Source organism: Balaenoptera borealis (genome assembly GCF_965194805.1).
Source record: "Balaenoptera borealis genome assembly, chromosome: 3".
Taxonomy (NCBI): Eukaryota; Metazoa; Chordata; class Mammalia; order Artiodactyla; family Balaenopteridae; genus Balaenoptera; species Balaenoptera borealis.
The window spans coordinates 167,575,733-167,596,556 of NC_138866.1; the positions used below are offsets into that span (position 1 = coordinate 167,575,733).

The 20,824-nt window shown below is 40.2% G+C and overlaps 1 protein-coding gene across 12 annotated transcripts in view; it reads left to right on the plus strand.

The window, feature by feature from the left end:
* LOC309625651 (uncharacterized protein) overlaps nt 1–20,824 on the plus strand; it is a 178,681-nt gene that overhangs the window by 14,733 nt on the left and 143,124 nt on the right. For 8 of the 12 annotated variants that reach the window (XR_014242632.1, XR_014242633.1, XR_014242634.1 and 5 more), the window contains exon 1: nt 7–9,817. The gene's annotated coding sequence lies outside the window, so the exon portion shown is untranslated. Of the gene's footprint in view, nt 1–6; nt 9,818–20,824 lie in introns of those variants that run through there. The other 4 variants (XM_082385693.1, XM_082385692.1, XM_082385689.1 and 1 more) reach the window with 3 other exon arrangements.

Consider the following 20,824-nt stretch of genomic DNA (forward strand, 5'->3'; position numbering starts at 1 on the left):
GATTGCTGGTCGGCACCGATCCTCTGTGCTGGCATCTCTCCACTTTGCCCTCTGCACCCCTGTTGCTGCGCTCTCCTCTGTGGCTCTGAAGCTTCCCCCCCCCACCATCCCCCGTTTCCACAAGTGAAGGGGCTTCCTAGTGTGTGAAAACTTTTCCTCCTTCACAGCTCCCTCCCAGGGGTGCAGGTCCTGTCCCTATTCTTTTGTCTTTGTTTTTCTTTTTTGTTTTGCCCTACCCAGGTACGTGGGGAGTTTCTTGCCTTTGGGGAAGTCTGAGGTCTTCTGCTAGCGTTCAGTAGGTGTTCTGCAGGAGTCATTCCACTTGTAGATGTATTTTTGATGTATTTGTGGGGAGGAAGGTGATCTCCACGTCTTCCTCCTCTGCCATCTTGAAGGTCCACATCCCTATTTTTTTCAGTTTAACAGCCAAGCATGAATTTAAAGGTTTTGGATATTTGACTCTGTTGTTCCAATCATCTCTATGAAGTATTACACATACATGCAGTTTAAAAAAAAAAAAGCTATTTGTGGTTTGTCTTCAGAAGATGTAAAAGCATAAATCCAGGAATGTAGATATCTTCTTTCTGTGGGCCTAGGTGGATCATCCATGTCTACCTGCTAGAATGTTCCTGATTGCTACTTTTCTCTCACTCTTTTGTCTTTATTAAAGCTGGTTGATCTATTACTGCTACTTGCAAAATGTTTAATGAGTTTCAGAGTTCTCCCGCAAAATTGCACAATATTTGCAAAGTCTGCTCTGTGTGCCACTCAGAAGAAGGAACTGTTTCTGCCTTTTTACATACCTGTCCCGTGAAATAAATCTGAGTCTTAACCAGCAGAACTGTAACACTGGGGGGTTGGCTGTGATCAGGACTCTGCCATCCATAATTGTCTGTTGCCACTTGTCCTGCAAGGTGTTTGATCTGCGGGTGTCTTAGGCTGAGCTCCAATACTTGGGGGGGCTGTGGCTGCAGTGATGCTTTGATCCCAGCTGCCAGTCAAAGCAAGCTGTAGGGAGTGAGCACAGAAGGGCAAGGGCTGCGTGTAGCTGATGAGCATCCTGTGAGCCCACCCCAGGGGCAGGCTCCTCAGCTGGTCCAAAAGAGCCCTGTGGTTCACAGACCTGCTTTGGCCAGATGTCAAGTCCAGGTTTTCCACAAGGTAGGATGGGCTGCTCTAGGGCTGCATTCTGTTGGCTTTGAGGTGTGATCCTGGGTCGGTGATGGTCAACACTTCCCCAAGGATCTCTGGTTGTCTTCATCTGGTTTTCCACTCTGCCTCCTGGGGCCTGGCCTGTCAGTGCACTGCTGAGAGGGCATAAATCAGGGCTGCTCTCTGGTCTTTATCTCCAATGAGGATCTCCACTGCGGGAAGGGCCCCTGGTTGATAACCAAAGGTATCAATCGGGGCCTGCTGGAGTCTGGGCCTGATGCTTATGCTGAAATGGAGTTTGCCATTATGTGTGGAGCTAAATAGTTCATTTCCTGCTGCGGGACAGAAGGAAATCACTCAAAGAAGGCTTTGAGATTGACGATCCCAATAGCTGAGAAGCTATGAAAGAAAAAAAAAAATTAAGTTTTTCAGAATTGATTGCAATATTTCGAAAGATATTCTTTATCTCTGCCCAAAAGCAAACTTTCCATTTGGATTTGTCAGAGTCAGCTTTTAGCGAGACCTATTTTTATGGTTCTTTTTGATTAATGGAAAGGAGCCGTTTTCTCTTCCTTCACTGTAATAAAAATCAAGCCATCGGAGGGTGCCCTTCAAAATAGAAATCAAGAGATGATTTGAACAGAATATTAATACTGCTCTTTTAAACTCCTGTTTTCGTATTCTGGTTTAATAAACTAAAGTTTCAGCCAATCTCTCCTCTAAAAGGCAATCTACATTTTGTGAAAATATGAGTGTTTCCGACAGAACTTGATCACAATCTTTCATACATTCTTTCCTATTTACAGATAGCAGCGAGAAGAAAGGCTGGGACTCATTCTTTTGTGCTTGAATAGGCCAGACAGAACATGTGATTAGATGAATTTGGGCATCTCAATCATTTTATTGTAGCTATTGTTATCGTTCAGAATTCATGGGGCATAATTTTTAATTCAAGAAGACGGAGTGGATTTCTCTCTTGGAAGAAAAATGATTTCTCAGTTTCCAGCAATAAGGCTCTTTCGAATCAGGCCATGAGCTAACTGACAACACAATGGAGTGTACTTTACTATGCATTGCTTTAATTTCACCCCAACCTACAGCCCGTCTTAAAACTTTTGCCAATGATGATGTTTCCAGAAGCTCTGAGGCCCCCTCGGAATCTTCAGGAGGCATCAGGATTATGGATCCTGCCTTAAAATCTCTTTTATCTGAGCATCCTGAGTTTTTTCTGCCACCAAATCTGCATCAGCCTAGTTCACTGAAACAGTATCTCTCAACCTTTTCTCATTAGTATCCTCCTACACTACCCTGCCAAGTTTTTTTAGACATTTTTTCCCCAATCGCTCCTTTTCCCCATGAAATTTTAATGCCTCAAATATGCTGTATATCTGTTTATGTACTGTGGACCGCCATATGACCATAAACCATTGTAAAAGCTGAGATTCTTTTGCCTCCCAAGAATCAATTTCATCACCTTGGGCAATATCCCTGCCCCCACCCCCCCATACATGTACTGAAATATACACACAATACTACCAAGTCAATCTTACACTTTGTTTCCTTAAGGCACTGTAAGTGAAGAAAACCTGTTGAAATGGTTGGCTACTGATTGAAATGTAGTGATTATACTTAATGTATATTTGCACTACAAGATGACGGGCGTTGAGTATACACCTCTTCCTGGCAATGCTGGCACTGCGGCTGCTAGGCCATTAGGGGCAGTGGGGACATGGCTGGACTCAAACTGGACAACTAAAAATTGGTCTTGGTCTACAGGGGTGTCATCAGAATTCAGCCCAATCCACTAAGGAAGCGAAAGTGCCTTCAGCCAAGCCTAGTGAGGACACTACACATTCTTTTGTGGGGTTTTCACAGTAGCGTGGCTTCAAAGTAGCAAAGATTACCTCCCTCCCAACCTCCTCCTAATCTTTTCAACCAGGATCAGCTTCCCTTTCTCCACTTCGGTTCTACCATGTTGAGTTTTGATTTCAAAGAGGGTGAAACAGAAGAATAGGAATGACAGAGGAAAGGAGAGAAGAGAAATAGGAGGAGACATTGGGAAAGGCATTAGAAAGTGTCTGATAGGAGGGGGATGGATTATGGAAAAGTGTCTGGGAATTGTTCTAAAAACTTACAGACACTCACAGAATCTTCCCAGCAAGGCTTTGCTTACCAACATCCTCCTTTTACAACGGGGGATATAGATTAGGAAGAAGGTATTATACGTACAGGGAGGTTAAGTGACTTGCCCAAGGTTACCCAGCTAGTAACCTGCAGAGCCAGGATTTGAACCCAGACAAACGAGTCCTGAGGGCCATGTCATCATCATGTACACCAAGAACCTGCCCAGTTTCCCAAATGGCTCCTTTTCCCTAGCCCCATTCTCTCGGAATTCTCCAGTAGTTGGTGTTATTATCTGGAACAGTGTTTTTCTGATTGTCCTTAGCAGAGTGATGTTCAGTTTTTACTGTTTCAAAGAGTTCTCCAAGGATCTGATTTAAAATGCAGATTATCATTCTCCATGCCTGAAAGAAGAAGATCCAGAGGTTCTAAGTGGATCCCAGAAAACTGTCATTCTAATAAGCACTCCCAGTGACTGTCCTTCAGGTGACCTCTGTAACTTCTTTCCTTGGGCCCGTGGTCCCACTCCACTCAGGTCAACTCCTTGTTGTGCCTGGTGCAATCTTGGGCTTCTGCCTAAGATTTCCTTCAAGGAGAGGACTCCAGCTGTGACAAGCCAGAAAAACCACTTGTCTCACTGGTTATATACCTGGAGGTCACAGTGCTCTTTTGAGGACATTATGACAAATTATTTTTGATTAGTAAATTACCAACTTTAAGTACAGAAATTAAGTATAATGTATATATTTTATTGGTATTATCCTATTTGCATCCTGCCATATTGGGCTAATTATTAAAATCCATATAATACAATAATGTGTTAGAAGTGAGGAATTCATTCTAAAGAGAAAAATTGGTTAGGAAAACAAGATAAAAGTGGGATGCATTTCCATAAAATATATGCTGTGCAATCCAATATGCTTGCTAGATCTGAACAAATTGGCCAGTGAACTTTGCAGCAGCTAAAGCAAAGAAGGAAAGTTATCAGTGTTATTCTTTGTAATAAGCCACTTTCCCAGGAGAACAACCATTCCTACGATCAAGACCCCAGAGAAATCACTGCCCACTGTCAAATAGCAGCGTGTGAGGTTCTGGGTGGCATCTTCTCGGTAAACCCAATTGTGAAGTTCATCTCCCATTTCTACACTTCCCTTTGTGTAGTTTGATGGAATTGCAGCAAAGCCAATTCAGTAGACGTAATCTAGCCATGGGCCAAAATGAGGGAGTCAGGCACTCTGTTCTCCAATGATCAAGGATACATTTGAAAGCAGCTAGAACTTAGGGTAAGTTGCCAAATTATGGCCTGTGGGTCAAATGTGAATGTTTTTCTTTTTGTATTTATAAGTAGTTGAAAAAAAAGATTTTATGACATGAAAATTTTATAAAATTCCAATTTCAGTATCAGTAATTAAAACTTTATTGGAACACATAATATTCATTTATTCATGTATTTTTATGCCTGCTTTTGTGCTACAACAGCAGTTACACAGTTGGGGCAGAGCATGTTGCTCCCAAAGTCTGAAATATTTACTAGCTGGGCCTTCACTGGGAAAGCTTGCGCCTGCTTTAGATTATGCAGAAGGGGTTGGCCTGCCTCTCCTTCAGTCTTGTTTTTCTTGCTCAGTTTTGCTCACTGCAGAGAGACATGGAGTGAAAAGCTATAGTCCCTGGTGAGTAAGTAGAGGGTGTGTGTGCTCTTTTCCTCCTATTAAGGTAAGACAGGTACTTTAAAACAGTCAGTTGAACTGGGAGGCGAGACATCCCCCCTTCTCTGAAACTTGAAAAGCTGAATGGAGGCGTGTGACGTGTTCGTAAGACACAACCACGATCATGAGCACACGTGTACATGGGAAAAGAAACAAGCTGTTGAATCAGCAGGGTCCACTGTTACTGAGTCTCCCTGACTATTTGCTATTTGTTCATCCACGTTGTCATCGGCCAACATACTCTAACAGCCATGTGGGGAGCTACCATCAAGGCTTTTAAAAAGATACATGTGAGGAAACCTACTTGACAATCATTAACTTCAACTTTTTCCTAGTAATTTTTTCTGTCTAACTTTATTGAATGCTACTTGTGGAATATTTTGGCCCAGCTTCTGGAGCGCTATTATTTTAAGGAAACAGTTTGAGAATGGCTAGTTTAAAACAGAAGTGGACTCTTAACTCCTTTATTGCAAAGACTGGCGTCTGAAATTTTCCGGACAGAGAACCTCGAAGTGATGCCATTATCAACAAACGACTATATAATTGTATCACGATAATGATTCTTATACAGTCTGGGTGCCTGGATATGTATGTTCTTACAAGTTCAAACCATGAACATCACTGACAAGCCTGTTTGGGGTTCTTTAGAGTAAGCATATGCCAGTCCCCTGGGCATGAGTCAGTGTGGTAACAAAATTCTTAGGATGCCTTTTTTTAATATTGTAGATTAGAAAAGTTGGGTAGGGCATTTGCTCCCTAATCAGGTTTCAAGGGTGAGGAGAAGGCTGTCCTGGTTCCAGCTGTCAATCTGTGTCTAGAAATGTCACCAATGGTTTGTAGCCCGGAAGTGCTTGACTTGTGGACCCCTGGCACTAATTGGATCCACTGATTTCTATAAAATCCCCACCTGCCATCAGCTCAGCAGTAGGTATGATACTGAAGCTCTAATGAACCCAGGGATAACTTTAAGGAGTCTGTCTGATTTCTTTTGATTTAATTGTTGGGCCAAAATTTTGGATTTTTAGGGAGGAAACTTCTTTGATTGTCTCTTCTAACCTTTCATTAGGATCCAAGCTGTTTAAGAAGGAGGTCAGGTTTTATCCTGGAAGACACCCCATTGTTGTGAAACGTTCTTAGAACTTAAGGACTTGTCGATCAGGTGGAGCTTGGTTAGAACCTGCAAGGAAAATGAATCTGGAATTCTGTTAACTAGGAACCTACTTGTTTCACAACAGCAGCAGAAAAATCCATGCCAGGAAGTGGGGAGCAGGTGACCTGGGGCTCTGGGTTGCTGCTGCCTGAGTTGTTTTGCTTTGGTAGTTATTTCCTTTGGTCCTTCCATATTAGAGCAGGATTCACTTGCAAACCTATTTTATCTCACCCTGGGAGTTCCCTGTCTCTAAAAACAGAGACTGTCTTGTCATGGGGTACCGTCCTCTGGGAGAAACACGAATACATTTGGATGGGCTCCAGCCTCCCTGGCTGTTCTTTGATACCACAAATGAGGCTACCAGTGTCCTTTTCTTAGCAGGGTACTCGCAGTAGCTGTTTGTGATGAAGGGGACGTGGGCTGCTCTGACTACAGACTGTCACCACCTCCAGCTGGGCTGAAGCACTGTGGTCTTTGTCAGAATATTCTCCTTACGTCATCTACGTCAGAAAAATATGTGCTTGCATTCTTACGTTTAGCTAGATGGATAGAATGTAAAATGCCTCCCTTCCCCAAACATACCCCATCAGCCACCTGAAAATCCCACAAGGACGCGAATGTTCTTTAGAAATTTGTGTTTATGGTTGAGAAGCAGCTTGCTTTTATGGTGATGGAGAACTTGGATGCCAGCAGGGAGAACACGCTTGTATTGTGCTATACTGTTTGCCCAAACTAGCAATTTAATATGCTGTCTCCATCAACCAAGGTCCAATCACTATCAACCAAATGATTGTTCTTGTTCGTGGAGCCCTCCAGCCCTTGCTGTGGCTCTCCTCCAGGCAAGGAAAGACTTGTTAAGTCTTGCAGCCCGGTCATCTGATCCCAGTGGTGTGTCTTTCTGATGTCCGGACTTGCCTGGATTTGAATAATGCCAGCAAAGGGTCATCAGCATCTTCCCTTGGGAGATGATAATATATTCTCTTCTTGATTTCGGCATATTTTTTCATTTCGTGATTTTTTTCAATCATTCCTGAGAAGCTGGCTCTCTGCTTAGGGCTCCCTTTCTCTTCCTCTTCTGGTTGTTTTCTGAGATTTACCCGGCTAGGGGATGTGGGGCTTCTTAGACCTCTGCTTCGTAGTCATCTTTTTGCTAAACCCTGTCTGCTTTGGATTCCTTTGCTACGCCAGCTCTCCTCCCCTTCACTGTGAGGTTGCTGCATGACTGTACATTCCCTTCATTTTTTTTCAGCCCCTTCACTCTGTGTGCTGTTGACGGGTTGGTGCGAGAGAACGGGAGCATGGGAAGAGAGATGTGTGGGGACCAGGGGTGCCCCTTGCTAAGGACCCGTTGAGCCAATTGTTGGCTCAGGGCTGATTTGGAGTCAGAGATGCCAAAGTGGAGAAAAGACTGGAGATGCTGGTTTTCCAAGATCTGAGATGGAAACTGTGAAACTGAACAACAGGCTCTTACAATTCCACCACCTGACATTTTTTTGGATCAAATTGCTGTCCGGGATGTTCAGCAATTGAACTAGTTTCCTTCCAGGCCACTGTCTCTTATCTTTGTTCTCTGTTCTCCCTATGACTGTACTTCCTTCCTGTAACCACAGATGATGACATTAGGGGTGGAGGAGATCCTTGAGATCCTCCCGTGCAGCCCCCTTCAGTTAGATATGAAGACGTAAGCCTCACAGAGGCAATGACTTCTTCAAGGTCACACAGCAAGCTGGTGGAGGAGCCGGGACCAGCAGCCCAGATCCTGAATCCCAGGCCAAAGCTGTCTTGTCTAATGGATCACTGGTTCAACCTGTGGAATTCAGAAAAGTTAACTTCTGCTGAAGCAGCTGCCTCCGAGGGTGCTCAGAACGTAACGGTGTGCGTCCATTTGCCAGACAGAAATGGCAAGGAAAAGAACTCACAGCACTGAGAGAAGAAATGTCAGATAAACCTTCAATTATTCTTCTGTAGGAAAACTGAAATGAACATAGCACATGATACCAAATTAAGTGATTTGACTTGGAAGCTACCGTCATTCACGTCTTCTGGGTTTTCTCCCCTTCAAAAAATAAGGTATTTTCTCTCTTTTTCAGCAATAAAGAGTGGTCTAGGCATTATTTAATCATCCAAACTTTCTTTACCTACAATTCTTGAACCAGGTGGTACATAATTGGATAATTATAATTTGGAATCTGGAATAAAGTCTTTTAAGTAGATCCTATGGTAGGCAGCAACATGTATGACTAATAATAAGGTGACATCCCCTGGTTGTAAATTCCTTTGCCTCTGATACTGTTTATAATTTGCCCTTGAGCTGTCCTGTGGTCTGTTACCCAGTCATCATTTTTTTTTTCCACTGGCACGTGCATGTGAGAATGGGCTGTTGAAAATGTGCTGTTCCCTACATGGAGACACCTCTCAACCATAAACGAGCTTTTCTAGGGTGTTAATTCTATAATTTCCTGATTCCTAACCCTAAAATGTTACCCATTAATGGCAGCATCTCAAAATAAAGGTGAGAAAAGATACTTATCTTCTATTTTGGTTCTGAATACTTGAAACTAGGAACCTAATCTATTTCTCATGTTATAAAATGTAAGAAAGAAAGAAAAAATCAACTGAAATTTTCTCCAAAGATCTTTGTGGCTTAATACTCTAGCTTTGTTCCCTGTAATATAAAAATACTGTTTCTAAAGTGATTGAAAGTTGTCAATGTCTTCTGCCTAAGACATCAAAGAACTGTAAAGCAGACCGAATCAAGCATCCAGACAAGAGATGTTCTAGTTGTGAGGGCGGTGGTGGTGAAGAAATGTTGGGCTAACGTGGGGATTTCACCCGAGATGAGGAAGTTCTTTCTAGAGGCTTCGCAGGATTAGATGTCAGCAGGTATGTGTGTCACTTTTGCCTTTCGTGTGTCTCAAGGCCTGAACAGCTATATGTGTCCTTGTGTACACTAGATAGTTACACCCTTCCTTTGGAAGCCATCTTTGGTTGGACTCATATCCTTGTCACTGAGCGTAGCCTCTGTAAGTACTTGTAGGTGTGTGGACAGTGCCCGTCGTCCCCCTCCAGGGCACACACCTTGTACATCCTCCTCAATGTAGTGGTACAGGGTTTTATTAAACAAAGATGTATAGCATGATAAATCTGTGAACTGGGTATAGAAACTAAGAACCTTGGCAAGTGGTCTCAGTCTTTTAAATTATTATCTATTTATTTATTTATTTATTTATTTGGCTGTGTTGGGTCTTCGTTTCTGTGCGAGGGCTTCCTCCAACTGCGGCAAGCGGGGGCCACTCTTCATCGCGGTGCGCGGGCCTCTCACTATCGCGGCCCCTCCTGCTGCGGAGCACGGGCTCCAGACGCTCAGGCTCAGTAGTTGTGGCTCACGGGCCTAGTTGCTCCGCGGCATGTGGGATCTTCCCAGACCAGGGCTCGAACCCGTGTACCCTGCATTGGCAGGCGGATTCTTAACCACTGCGCCACCAGGGAAGCCCCCGGTCTCAGTCTTTTAAAAGTACGTCTCACTCAGGCTCTCTGTTCTTTGGGTGTTTTCCTTCCTATTTTGGGTCTTTCTATTTTTACCAAGCATGGTGTTTCTGGTTTTGCAGGTACCCGCGCTGGGAAGACAGCAGCTCAGCCCTTGCGAGACTCCGCTTGAAAAGACACCCAGATTCCCAGGCCTCATAAGGTACATCTTACACCGTCTCACTCTTGTCGTCCCCGAGCAACTCTGATAACACTCCCACTTCACCCCTCTTCACCTGAAGCACCAAGACACTACTTTCGTGCCTTGACCAATCCCATTTACTGAGAGTTAATCTGATTCCCAGCCTAGGTGATTCTGTGGATGGTGGTTTGAGGAACGCTTCCTCCCTCACAGTGGTGGAAACACCCTCACCTGGGAACTGCCCTGATGAGAAGCCCAGAGACTCAGGCAAGGCTCCACCCATGGGGGCCTACCAGCCGTCTCATGCCGCTGGGCCAGGCACACCTATTGGAAAGATAGACTCAATGGAGTCCTTGAAATTAGCCTCCAGTGATTTTCTTTTTTCTTTTTCGTTTTTTCCAGTTTTGCTTATTTATCTTTTTAGGTTTTTTTTAAATTTAATTTTTATTTTATATTAGAGTATAGTTGATTTGCAATGTTGTGTTGGTTTCAGGTGTACAGCAAAGTGATTCAGTTATACATATACATATATCCATTCTTTTCCAGATTTTTTTCCCATATAGTTTATTACATAAATTTCCCTGTGCTATACAGTAGGTCCTTGTTTATTATCTATTTTATGTATAGTAGTGTGTATATGTTAATTCCAAGCTCCTAATTTATCCCTCCCCCCACCTTTCCCCTTTGATAACCATAAGTTTGTTTTTGAAGCCTGTGAGTCTGTTTTGTAAATAGGTTCATTCGTATCATTCTTTTCTTAGATTCCGCATGTAAGTGATATCATATGATATTTGTCTTTGTCTGTCTGACTTACTTCACTTAGTATGACAAAGCCTCCAACGATTTTCATTCTCAGACTGAGAGGACAGACCCAAAACCTCCTCTTCCCCAAGGTATTAGGATCATATCCAAAATATGTGTACTCAGCACCACCCCATACAATCTGCTCCTCATCCTTCTGAATTTCCTTCTGGAAAGGTTCCATCAAAGAAGGATGTGCCAGCACAGTTGTGTGCAAAGAATGCATCCAGGTGATGTCGCATGCGCTCTTGGGGACTGAGGCAGGAACAGACACTGACACGTGGCATTTAACTCTTGGGAAAGATCACGATGAATATTTCCATGTCCGTTTCTGGAGATAATTCTTCATTGCTTCTTGTTACCTGTAGAATAAACTATAAACTCCTTTCCAAGAGTCATATACGTCTCTTTATGACTTTCCTACTTCTAAAGCCTTGTTCTTTGACATTGCCCTCCCCCCATTCTATGTTACAGATGTATAGAACAATCAACATTTATTCCTTCAATGAGTATCCACTGATGGCATACAATAAGGCAGGTCTGTGCTACAACTGGGGCAAAGCAGTGGACAAATGAGACCCATTGGTCCGTTCTCTCTAGAGCAGGCACATCCCTTCTGGATCCTATGTTACCTGCTCACCCTTCTCTGACAGACTCACATACGTCCTAGTGATTTCTCTTATGATGCACCTGCTCCCAGAGATTTCTCTGACCGTGAATCTTAGGTTTCCTTCCTTTGCGCTACTCCACCATGGAAGGCATACCTCTGCCATAGCAATGGTCACTCTTATTTTAGCCAATTGTTTACCCCTGTGACCTGCTTTCTCTACCCCTTCCTTCCGTTCAACACTCCACTCATGTTCAAGTTTCTTTGCAATTTTAAAGCAGGATCTATGTCTTATTCACATTTATTCCTTAGGGCCTTGTACAGCATCTGACATGTAAGTGATATCATATGATATATACTAAACATGCAATAAATATGTTGTAGAATCACTGAATGATTAACTGACTGAGGCTACTCTGATTTGGGGTTACCCAATGTACAGAGTCATAGATGGATATAACTGTAGGCATGAGAGAATTTTGTAAGACCATTTCTAACCCTCCACATCACAGTTGAGGCATTTCTTTGTTGAGTCACAGGAAGCAATACAAATACCAAATATCCAGTGTTTGGAGCTGCAGAAAATCTGTGAACAGAAATAATAATAACTGAAGTCGGAGGACATACTTCTGTTCAGCAGTTAGTCTAAGTGCTAGTCAGTAAACAGATAGGAGTTTGTGTAATGATAGGTTATGTTGAAGTCTGTTCTACTTTGTTGAGCTCAAGCTTCAGAGTCAAGGACCATAAGACACTCAACTGCGAGCTCAATGATGAATCATGAGTTACCTCATCTGCCATCTTGCAGCCTTGTTCAGTGAACGACTCCAAGGTGGGGGGAGAAGAATCGTTCGAGGTTAGGGTAGAATGCCTGGGATGGATTTAAGTGGAGAGGGGAGGGATGGAAATGGTTTTTATTAGGTGAATGGAGGTGAGACTTGAGTCTGGTTTCCGGAGGAGCTATTCTGGTCAGAGCTGTGAGGCAGGAAGGAAAGGGAGGAGTTTGCCCCTCTAGAGGAACTTAATTTTTTTTTATCCTCTGATGTATCCTCTCTTTTCATTATCTCTTGCTTTTCCTTTTCTTTTCTCCTTGTGTTTCTCCCATAGACATTGCTGTTTCTCTTTGGCCACTGTTCAGTTCTTTAAAATGCAGCCACCTGTGTGTGTTGAGGAGCATATGCTTTTCATCTTCCTGTAAGTTGCACTTAGAGTTGGTTAAGTTCTACCATAGTGGAATCTGCCCAAGAAAATGTCCAACAACTTGTGGAATGTGATTTGATAAAGGCAATTCTTTTATTTTTTAATTGAAGTATAGTTGATGTATAATATGATATAAATTACAGGTGTACAATACAGTGATTCACAATTTTTAAAGGTTATACTCCATTTATAGTTATTATAAAATACTGGCTGTATTCCCTGTGTCGTACAATATATCCTTGTAGCTTATTTTAAACCTAATAGTTTGTACCTGTTAATCCCCTAACCCTATATTGCCCCTCCCCTCTTCCCTCGCCCCAGAGGTAACCACTAGTTTGTTCTCTATGTCTGTGAGTCTGTTTCTTTTTTGTTATATTCACTAGTTTCTTGTACTCTTTAGATTCTACATATAAGTGATATCATACAGTGTTTGTCTTTCTTTGTCTGAATTACTTCACTTAGCATAATGCCCTCCAAGTCCATCCATGTTGCTGCAAATGGCAAAATTTTGTTCTTCTTTATGGCTGAGTAGTATTCCATTGTATATATGCACCACATCTTCTTTATCCATTCATCTGTTGATGGACACTTAGGTTGCTTCCATATCTTGGCAACTGTAAATAATGCTGCTATGAACACTGGGGTGCATGTATCTTCTTGAATAAGTGTTTTTTTTTTTCAGATATATACCCAGGAGTGGAATTGCTGGGTCATTTGGTAGTTCTATTTTTAGTTTTTTGAGAAAGCTCCATATGGGTTTCTACAGTGGCTGCACCAGTTTACATTCCCAACAGCGTATGAAGATTCCCTTTTCTCTACATCCTTGCCAATGTTTTTTATTTGTGTTCTTTTTGATGATATCCATTCTGACAGGTGTGAGGTGATAACTCATAGCTGTTTTGTTTTGCATTTCCCCGAGGATTAGCGATGTTGAGCATCTTTCATGAGTGATGAGGGCAATTCTTAAGCTAAGAATTGAGTTTTCTCACTGACAATTCATGACCAGGCCAATTGGGTGTTTGAAGTATGTCCTCCACCTGGTAACTTGCTTCTCTAACTGGTGGCTACTGTCCTCATCAGGCCTTTTCGCCCATCAGCTTATAATTGTTAAAACTGGCCAAAAAAGGAAAATAAGATACCAGTTTTTTTTATGTCTAATTAAAACAAAAAACTCCCTTAACGCGTTAAGGTCTTGAACAAGGACCGTTAAAAGAAAATACCTTTCTGACATTTATAAATGCAAAACAGTGACTTTAAGTTTAGATTTTATATCTTCAAGCAAAATTTACAAAGAAGTACTCACCATAGCCTAGATGTTCTTTCTCTGGGTTACAGAGCTTTGTAGGGCTGCTCAGGGGGTGACTATACCCTTACTCTATTTTATCGTGTGCACTTGTTTATAGCCTATATTCTTCCACAAACTTACAGGTAATGCAAATGAGGTCCTTTTGATAGATAGATGTTTACTTTTCATTACCTAGAAATTTGACAAATAAAATATTTTTAGGCTAGTATTTTTATTCCGGTAAAGTGTTTTATCCCAGTAAACATGCTCTTTCATTCATGTACAATTTTAAATGGTTTCTTTTCTCATTTTCCTGATTCTCCTTCCTTTATTGGTCAGACCAACCAATTTATTAATAAAAGATTAATAAATGCCAGGCAACCCCTGGCTCTGAGCTTCCTAGAGGAAGAGGAGGGACGGCAAGGAACTGTTCAGGAAAGCTGTCATGATTTTTTTCTCAGCATGGGAAGCTCATGTGCCCAGCAAGGAAAGCACTGTAACTCCTTTGTTTCTATATTTCCAACTTTGTGTTAATAATCATCCATTTTATCAGAAACTTCTCATTTCTTTGAAATATGCAATTTTAATAGGATTTGGTACATTCTTAAGTATCTCTACTCCATCTCCTAGCAAGTATTTTTTCCTGCAGCCATGTCAAAATTTATAATAGAGTTTGATAAAATTTTAAATAGTTGATGGATTTTTAATTTTTAATATTTGAATAGCTTATATATTCCATAGTAAAATATTCAAAGCATGAAAAGGATATATATGAAAAGTAAACCTTTCCCCATTCCCTGCCTTAAGTTTCCTATTTCCAGTTCTCTTTTCCAGAAACAACCAAGATTACTCATTTCTTATGTATCCTTTCAAACATACATTTATATATGCAGAGTATTTATACTTGCCCTTCCCCCTTTGGAAGAATAGGAGTATATTACACACTGTTCTGCATTTTGTGTTCCTCACATATCTGCATATCTCAGAAAATGTTCCAGATTGGTGTTTACAGAAGTACTGTCTCATTATATTTATAGCTATACTTTATTCCAGTGTATGGAAATACCATAAGTTATCCAACAAATTTCCTATTGATGAACATCTAAGCTGTTTCCAATATTTTGCTATTACCCTCCACTCTGCAGTGACTATTGTTGTACATGTGTCTTTGTGCACACATGTGAAGCTATTTGTAGGATAGACTATTAGATTCAGATAGCTTGGTCGAAGGGAATAGAAGCACATTTCAATTTTGATAGGTGTTGCCAAATTGCCCTTCAAAGATGTTTCCCCAATTTATACTCACAATAACGTGGCTTGAGAATATGGGTTTCTCTTTAAACTGTGCACCATCTATAAAGAGAGGTAACCTGTTCAGTATTTGCCATTCCATCTTGCAATCAGCAACTAAATGAACCTACCAGACACTACATGTAATTAAGAGCCCATTACAGTTACTACTGAAATTAGTCAGTGTGATGCTCTGTATCACCTTCTGCAGCTGATTAAATGCATGGTTAACATCCGTGCCTCAACTTGCAATCCTGCAAGTGTTTAGTGGCTGCACCCAGAGCATTTGACAGCAGTGCTCATTGACGGGAGAGAGAATGTTCTGTGTGTTTTAGAAAAATAAAGGTCAATGTCTTCAGCCAGATGCTCTTTAGTTAGACAAGTATTTAAACTGTGATCTTATATCTCAAAATTCAGCACAATATTAACCATGATGGGAAGTTCAGCAAGTGTTTGCTCTCCCCGCTGAAAAATGTCTGCACGTTTGACGATGGCTCGTAATAAGATCGTTCAGAGTCAACCTGAAATGATTCTGTCTGCTTTTCACGTCAATAAAAATAAAAATGGTTTCAACCTCTGATTTTAGAATTAGGAATGTTAGTTTTATTATTATATTGGTGGAATAAATATTTTATTTTGAATTTTATTTTATTTATTTATTTATTATACAACTGTTTCTTACTAGTTATCTATTTTAGACATATTAGTGTATATATGTCAATCCCAATCTCCCAATTCATCCCACCCCCACCACCACCCCGCCCCCGCTTTCCCCCCTTTGTGTCCATACGTTTGTTCTCTACATCTGTGTCTCTATTTCTGCCTTGCAAACTGGTTCATCTGTACAATTTTTCTAGATTCCACATATATGCGTTAATATACGATATTTGTTTTTCTCTTTCTGACTTACTTCACTCTGTATGACAGTCTCTAGGTCCATCCATGTCTCTACAAATGACCCAATTTCTTTCCTTTTTATGGCTGAGTAATATTCCATTGTATATATGTACCACATCTTCTTTATCCATTCGTCTGTCGATGGGCATTTAGGTTGCTTCCGTGACCTGGCTATTGTAAATAGTGCTGCAGTGAACATTGAGGTGCATGTGTCTTTTTGAAGTATGGTTTTCTCTGGGTATATGCCCAGGAGTGGGATTGCTGGGTCATATGGTAATTCTATTTTTAGTTTTTTAAGGAACCTCCATCCTGTTCTCCATAGTGGCTGTATCAATTTGCATTCGCACCAACAGTGCAAGAGAGTTCTCTTTTCTCCACACCCTCTCCAGCATTTGATTTTTGTAGGTTTTCTGATGGTGCCCATTCTAACCAGTGTGAGGTGATACCTCATTGTAGTTTTGATTTGCATTTCTCTAACAATTAGTGATGTTGAGCAGCTTTTCATGTGCCTCTTGGCCATCTGTATGTCTTCTTTGGAGAAATGTCTATTTAGGTCTTCTGCCCATTTTTGGATTGGGTTGTTTGTTTTTTTAATATTGAGCTGCATGGGCTGTTTATATATTTTGGAGATTAATCCTTTGTCTGTTGATTCATTTGCAAATATTTTCTCCCATTCTGAGGGTTGTCTTTTCGTCTTGTTTATAGTTTCCTTTGCTTTGCAAAAGCTTTTAAGTTTCATTAAGTCCTATTTATTTATTTTTGTTTTCATTTCCATTACTCTAGGAGGTGGGTCAAAAAAGATCTTGCTGTGATTTATGTCAAAGAGTGTTCTTCCGATATTTTCCTCTAAGAGTTTGATAGTGTCTGGTCTTACATTTAGGTCTTTAATCCATTTTGAGTTTATTTTTGTGTATGGTGTTAGGGAGTGTTCTAATTTCATTCTTTTACATGCAGCCATCCAGTTTTCTCAGCACCAATTATTGAACAGACTCTGTTTTCTCCATTGTATATCCTTGCCACCTTTGTCATAGATTAGTTGACCATAGGTGTGTTGGTTTATTCCTGGGTTTTCTATCCTGTTCCATTGATCTATATTTCTGTTTTTGTGTCATTACCATATTGTCTTGATTACTGTAGCTTTGTAGCATAGTCTGAAGTCAGGGAGTCTGATTCCTCCAGCTCCGTTTTTTTCCCTCAAGATTGCTTAGGCTATTCAGGGTCTTTTGTGTCTCCATACAAATTTTAAGATATTTTTGTTCTAGTTCTGTAAAAAATGCCATTGGTAGTTTGATAAGGATTGCATTGAATCTGTAGATTGCTTTCGGTAGTATAGTCATTTTCACAATATCGATTCTTCCAATCCAAGAACATGGTATATCTCTCCATCTGTTTGTGTCATTGATTTCTGTCATCAGTGTCATAGTTTTCTGAGTACAGGTCTTTTACCTCCTTAGGTAGGTTTATTCCTAGGTACTTTATCTTTTTGTTGCAATGGTGAAAAAGATTGTTTCCTTAATTTCTCTTTCTGATCTTTCGTTGTTAGTGTATAGGAATGCAAGAGATTTCTGTGCATTAATTTTGTATCCTACAACTTTACCAAATTCAATATTTAGCTCTAGTAGTTTTCTGGTGGCATCTTTAAGATTCTCTGTGTATAGTATCCTGTCATCTGCAAACAGTGACAACTTTACTTCTTCTTTTCTGATCTAGATTCCTTTTATCTCTTTTTCTTCTCTGATTGCCATGGCTAGGACTTCCAAAACTATGTTGAATAATAGTGGTGAGAGTGGACATCCTTTTCTTTTTCCTGATCTTAGAGGAAATGCTTTCAGTTTTTCACCATTGAGAATGATGTTGGCTGTGAGTTTGTCATATATGGCCTTTATTATGTTGAGGTAGGTTCCCTCTATGCCCACTTTCTGGAGAGTTTTTATCATAAATGGGTGTTGAATTTCGTCAAAAGCTTTTTCTGCATCTATTGAGAGGATCATATGGTTTTTATTCTTCAGTTTGTTAATATGGTGTATCACATTGATTGATTTGTGTATATTGAAGAATCCTTGTGTCCCTGGGATAAATCCCACTTGATCATGGTGTATGATCCTTTTCATGTGTTGTTGGATTCTGTTTGCTAGTATTTTGTTGAGGATTTTTGCATCTATATTCATCGTTATCGTTAGTGATATTGGTCTGTAATTTTCTTTTTTTGTAGTATCTCTGTCTGGTTTTGATATCAGGGTGATTATGGCCTTGTAGAATGAGTTTGGAGTGTTCCTTCCTCTGCAATTTTTTGGAAGAGTTTGAGAAGGGTGGGTGTTAGCTCTTCTCTAAATGTTTGATAGAATTCACCTTTGAAGCCATCTGGTCCTGGACTTTTGTTTGTTGGAAGATTTTAAATCACAGTTTCAGTTTCATTACTTGTGATTGGTCTATTCATATTTTCTGTTTCTTCCTGGTTCAGTCTTGGAAGGTTACACCTTTCTAAGAATTTGTCCATTTCTTCCAGGTTGTCCATTTTATGGGCATAGAATTGCTTGTAGTAGTCTCTTAGGATGCTTTGTATTTCTGTGGTGTCTGTTGTAACTTCTCCTTTTTCATTTCTAATTTTATTGATTTGAGTCCTCTCCCTCTTTTTCTTGATGAGTCTGGCTAATGGTTTATCTATTTTGTTTATCTTCTAGAAGAACCAGCTTTTAGTTTTATTGATCTTTGCTATTGTTTTCTTTGTTTCTATTTCATTTATTTCTGCTCTCATCTTTATGATTTCTTTCCTTCTACTAACTTTGGGTTTTGTTTGTTCTTCTTTCTCTAGTTGCTTTAGGTGTAAGCTTAGATTGTTTAGTTGAGATTTTTCTTCTTTCTTGAGGTAGGATTGTACTGCTATTGCTATAATCTTCCCTCTTAGAACTGCTTTTGCTGCATCCCATAGGTTTTGGATTGTCGTGTGTTCATTGTCGCTTGTCTCTAGGTATTTTTTGATTTCCTCTTTGATTTCTTCAGTGATCTTTTGGTTATTTAGTAATGTACTGTTCAGCCTCCATGTGTTTGTGTTTTTTCCATTTTTTTCCCTGTAATTGATTTCTAATCTCACAGCATTGTGGTCGGAAAAGATGCTTGATATGATTTCAGTTTTCTTAAATTTACTGACGTTTGATTTATGACCTAAGGTGTGATCTATCCTGGAGAATGTTCCCTGTGCACTTGAGAAGAAAGTGTAATCTACTGTTTTCAGATGGAATGTCCTATAAATATCAATTAAATCTCTCTGGTCTATAGTGTCACTTCAAGCTTGTGCTTCCTTACTAATTTTCTGCCTGGAGGATCTGTCCATTGGTGTAAATGAGGTGTTAAAGTTCCCCACTATCATTGTGTTACTGTTGATTTCCTCTTTTATAGCTGTTAGCATTTGCCTTGTTTATTGAGGTGATCCTATGTTGGGTGCATATATATTTATAATTGTTATATCTTCTTCTTGGATTGACCCCTTGATCATTATGTTGTGTCTTTCCTTGTCTCTTGTAACATTCTTTATTTTAAAGTCTATTTTATCTGATACGAGTACTGCTACGCCAGCTTTTGATTTCCATTGGCATAGAATATCATTTTCCATCCCCTCACTTTCAGTCTGTATGTGTCCCTAGGTCTCAAGTGAGTCTCTTGTAGACAGCATATATATGGGTCTTGCTTATGTATCCATTCAGCCAGTCTATGTCTTTTGGTTGGAGCATTTAATCCATTCACATTTAAGGTAATTATCGATAAGTATGTTCCTATTACAATTTTCTTAATTGTTTTGGGTTTATTTTTGTAGGTCTTTTTCTTTTCTTGTGTTTCCTACTTAGCGAATTTCCTTTAGCGTTTGTTGTAGAGCTGGTTTGGTGGTGCTGAACTCTCTTAGCTTTTGCTTGTCTGGAAAGCTTTTGATTTCTCCGTCAAATCTGAATGAGATCCTTGCCAGGTAGAGTAATCTTGGTTGTACGTTCTTCCCTTTCATCACTTTAAATATATCATGCCACTCCCTTTTGGCTTGGAGAGTTTCTGCTGAGAAATCAGCTGTTAACCTTATGGGAGTTCCCTTGTATGTTATTTGTCATTTTTCCCTTGTTGCTTTTAATAGTTTTTCTTTGTCTTTAATTTTTGTTAATTTGATTACCATGTGTCTTGGCATGTTTCTCCTTGGGTTTATCCTGCTTGGGACTCTCTGCACTTCCTGGACTTGGGCGGCTATTTCCTTTCCCATGTTGGGGAAGTTTTCAACTATAATCTCTTCAGATATTTTCTTGGGTCCTTTCTCTCTCTCTTCTCCTTCTGGGACCCCTATAATGTGAATGTTGGTGCATTTTATGTTGTCCCAGAGGTTTCTTAGGCTGTCTTCATTTCTTTTCATTCTTTTTTCTTTATTCTGTTCCACGGCAGTGAATTCCACCATTCTGTCTTCCAGGTCACTTATCCATTCTTCTGCGTCAGTTATTCTGCTATTGATTCCTTCTAGTGTATTTTTCATTTCAGTAATTGTATTGTTCATATCTGTTTGTTTGTTCTTTAATTCTTCTAGGTCTTTGTTAAACATTTCTTGCATCTTCTCGATCTTTGCCTACATTCTTTTTCCGAGGTCCTGGGTCATTTTCACTATCATTATTCTGAATACTTTTCCTGGAAGGTTGCCTATTTCTATTTCATTTACTTGTTTTTCTGGGGTTTTATCTTGTTCCTTCATCTGGTACATAGCCCTCTGCCTTTTCATTTTGTCTTTCTGTGAATGTGGTTTTCATTCCATAGGCTGCAAGATTGTAGTTCTTCTTGCTTCTCTGGAATAAATATTTTATAATGAATTTCTTATAAGTAATTATTTTGTCATATTTGGAAATTCTCAGTTGACACCATGAGGCTCCTTTTTTCTCTGTGATGTGTTACAGCCAAACCCACCACCTTGTCTGAAACCTGAGTTGAA